Genomic DNA, 4671 nt, shown 5'->3' with positions numbered 1-4671 from the left:
ATGTCAATAAAAAATAATGGATCCATTATCATTCATCTTAATGGGAGTCTATGATCTAGTTATCACCATAATCAGCTCATTTTATGGACTTAATAATTTAGAAGATTTGATTTATGGATTAAAAGAAGAAAAAAGATCAACCAGTAAATCATAATCCTCCCACTGACTTCACTAAGTCATTGAATTAGATTAGGATCATGCTGGTTGAAATGACACCTAGATCAATCACATTGATTAACCTTAATGGCATGGGTCAACTCAAATCACTTAGCAATCTAATCAAGACATAATCCACTAAATTAGCCAAGTAAGTGAGATTGGTGGGAAGGTCTGCTAAGCTTGCCTTCGACACCATCGAAATGGTCAGGTAAGCCACTCCTAATAAAAAACCATCGGTCGAAATGCCAAATTTACCTTAGATACTAATTGGTTAATTAGTTTCGATTTGACCTACCTAATGATTCAGGTTCAATCACTGAGCAACAATCAAAGTCCATTTGATCTAATCAAAGATATGGACCTGATCATCTACAACTATTGTATTGGTTCTAAAAAAATCTTGATTTAATCTAATTCAATATTTGGTTAGATTTAATAAATTTTTCTACTTGATCCATTAATTTTTTGATTTTAACCTTAGGTCTAACCTAATTAAGAGGACCTGATTTGAGCTAACTCATACCTTTATATTTTATGCGAATGACATTAGATCTTTAATTCATAATTCTAGATCTAATTGATTCTATACTTAATTTTTAATTAAATTTCAGCATCAACATGGGTTTAGGTTTAGGTCTGAAATAATTTTAATTTTTTATTTTATAAATAATTTATAATAAATTTTATGTAAAAATTTTTTATTCTGAAACTGGATCGACTCAATCAACATTGAGCCAGTTATACAAGGGGATTGGGTTAACTCAGTTCAAAACTAAGTCGGCTCAGTAATTATGCGAGCACGTTTCAAAAAGTTTCAGATTTGAAAAATCTTGCATAATCTTAAAATAAAATTAATCATAAACAACCTTTAGATAATATCTAAATTTTTTATGATTTAAAATTTTATTTTTTCATGATTAAAATAATTTTAATCATATAGATTAGATATTTTATTTTTTATACAACTTTGTATGACATACAACGAACCTAGGGTTTCAAGATCTAAGGTTTTTAAAAAAATAAGTTCTTTCTTTTGTATTTTTTTCATGAGATTTAACCATATGGCACCCTTACACGTCATAAAAGTAGCCCATCAAATGAAAAAAGAGGGCTTTTAAATCTTTCTTGCTCCTATGACTGGACGGTCTGGTGATCAACCCAATCCAAGTGCTTGCTAATCAGATTATCTAATCTAATTATATATCATATATACTTAAATTTAGATCTAATCTAAATTATATCAGATCTGATCATAACCTTAGATCACATCTAAATCAGATCATAAACATCACGTACAACATATAAAATCAGATTTTATCAAAGATTAGCACAAACTAGGATAACTTGTTCACTATAAGAGATAAATCCTATAGCAGGATAACCTTATGTCAATTTGTGTGATCAATCCTTAATTAAATTTAGATCTAAAATATCATAGATCTAAATAAAATTAAATTTCAGATTTAATAAGCACATATAATATGTCATAACGAACCTGGCTCTGATATCACTGTTGGAAAATATAGATGATTTCATGCATGTAATTAAAAAATTTTTAAAATAAAATACAACGAAAGATAACTAGATTAATCATATTAATCTAATATGTATATGATCTAATTATCAAATTAATCTACTCTAGGATCTATGATACGATATATAGCATATAAAATTTGAAATAATCAGAAGATAAAATCTGCATGTGTGGATGTTAGCTGTAGATCAAATCTATACCTATCTGAATTCAGAACTCGATACCTAAGCATGGGTCGACGATTGCCACTGTTGAGAGATATGGTAAATATGATCCTTATTAGTTGCTCACAGTCGCACACGTGTTCAGCCTCTACGGAAGGTCCACTCGAAGTTCTGATTTGATCGATCTTCTCAGGAGTGCTAGCTCGCATGAAGACCTTCTTCTTGGTTGATCTAGATCCTTTTTTCAAATCTCTAAAATCTTTTTAGAAATTGAAGATGAACTTCTGAAGGAGATAAAGAGGTGTAAGAAAGATGGAGAGGAGACTATTTTCTATTTTCTTTTTCTCTCTTCCCAAAGGCTTAGGACCAAAATCCTAGAAACTAGATTTTGCGCACACCCAAGAGAAGAGGACTCTCCTCTCCTTTTCCACATCAAAAACTCACACCCCAAGACCCTCAACGTATGGAGCCCTCTCTCTACTCTCTTACACATATAAAAGAGAAAAAATAAATCCTTTTTTATTGGCATGTCATAAGGTAGGGTGAAGAGTCCTATAGATCATAGACTCTTACAAGATGTCGCCTCCTCACATCTATTCACACCAAAAAAATATGGAATGCACCTTCACATATTTTTTCATAGTAAAACTAATTTTCTTCTAATTTTCCACAACCCATATATCCCTATTTGTCACACAAAATAATGGAATAAAAAGAATGTGGGCGACAAGGTTGTAGATAATGTCAAACATTATCTTTTATGGTTTCCAATTCAAATCTCATTTGAATCTTCCATAAAAATCAGATAATACCCATACTTGGATGTGAGAAAGGATGGTGAGAGAGATCTTTTGTGTGTGAGAAAACTCATGCAAAAAAGCTCTTGTGCATGATGAAGAATGGCAATGAAAATTGGTGGCACAAGGGAGAAGAGTCCAATCTTCTATGGACTCTTTGTTTCCTTAATTGACTTTAAAATAAATCACATCTGGTTTAGCCCAAATAAATAAATAAAATCTAATCTAATTAAATTCATAAATTTATAATCAAATCTCAATCAAATTAAAAATTGATTGAATCAAAGTTCTGATCAAATCAGGGATAATTCTTCTTTAGCGATTAGGTTATCTCATAACCTAATCGGGTCAAATCTAATTTCAATTAGATTTTATCAAATTCTTTTTGCTCAATCAAATTAAGCTAATCAATAATATAATTATTAATTATTTTTTTATTAATTTACTAATATTTGATAAATAAATTTATTATAATTTTTGCATAAGGTTAATCATCAATCAAATTGATGATTAAGCCCTTGAACGATTCTCAATCATTGATCAGCCATATGATTAGTTAGAAACTTCTTTTAAGTATGATCTAATCTCAGTTGATAGTATAAAAATAAATTTTTGAACCAATCGAGTAACTGTCGAGCAATGAGATCCGACATTCGGATAGGTCGAATAATAGCAAAGCAACATTCAAAAATCTACTGATATATGGTTACCGTATAATTCATTCCTTTGACTCTAATGCTCAAAGATGATTTAGGATTTAATTGTCAATCCTAAATAAGTTATCCATATTATATTTTAATCTTTCAAATCTATCACATGGATTATCCGAACTTAGATTTTGCTAAATTGAAATACATTGATACATTAATTCTTACTAATTCGGAGAGATCAATCTTATCTTGACTCATGTACTGACTTGACAAGTACTTTACTGCACCCAAAAATCTTCTATCACTGAATTATAAATTTAAATAGTTCGGTATCAAAGTGCAGTGAGTTGCTTGCAAGTCATCGTAATAATCTCAGGTCAGAGGGACACTTATACCCATATCCTTCATGAGCTACTCTAGATAGCAGAGTGCTCCATAATTGATCATGTTCTGTGATGATGTACTCCCATATCTCATCTGCATGCCATACTAATGTCTCCATACTATTTGATTATGAGGATAACCAATGCATATAGCACACAACAACCTATACTTGATATCATTATCGTCTTAGTATAGCATATCGTTTGGTCACGAACAAGTTTAAAGACTACGTGATAAAACCTCCTTTATCGATCAAAGTAATCTTAAAGACTTCATCACAACACAAGAGTTTGTTAGAAGATGTAATCTTATGATGAAAAAGATCAAATAACTTTTATTATTGATCAATTCATATACATTTATAATTATTACAATCATCAAATGATTAACTTTAGGACATATTTTTCAATAGATTTTTACAATCTTTCAGTGGTTCTCCCCTGGATCAGACTGGTATCTGCTCACTACTACTAGTGAGTTTGCCACATTTGATCTTGTACATGTCATAGCGTATATTATGGAACCTACTATCGAAGCATATAAAATCCTGCTCATATGCTCCCTCGCTTGAGAAGTTGTCGGACAATTCTTCTTTGAGAGAGTAATTTCATGGCCTATCAAAAAATAGTCTTTCATAAAATTTTTCATGCTAAACCATTTCAGCACAATGTCGATATATGTAGACTGAGACAATCCAAGCATCCTCTTTAATCTATCTCTATAGATCTTCATCCTATGGATGTAGGATGCTTCTCCCGAGTCTTTCATAGAGAACTGAGATGACTGTCAGACTTTTATTCCTTGTAATGCAGGAATGTCATTTTCAATTAAGAGAATGTCATCTACATACAGAATAAAAAATACTATCATAGAATTATTAACCCATTTATATATGCAGGGTTCTTCTCCATTCCTAATGAAGCCATATGTTCTGATCACTTTATCAAAATGTATGTTCCAACTCCTACTTGTTTATTTCAATC

The sequence above is a fragment of the Elaeis guineensis genome, chromosome 5 (genome assembly GCF_000442705.2).
Source record: "Elaeis guineensis isolate ETL-2024a chromosome 5, EG11, whole genome shotgun sequence".
Classification (NCBI taxonomy): Eukaryota; Viridiplantae; Streptophyta; class Magnoliopsida; order Arecales; family Arecaceae; genus Elaeis; species Elaeis guineensis.
Note: the sequence above shows the minus strand (reverse complement) of the source record.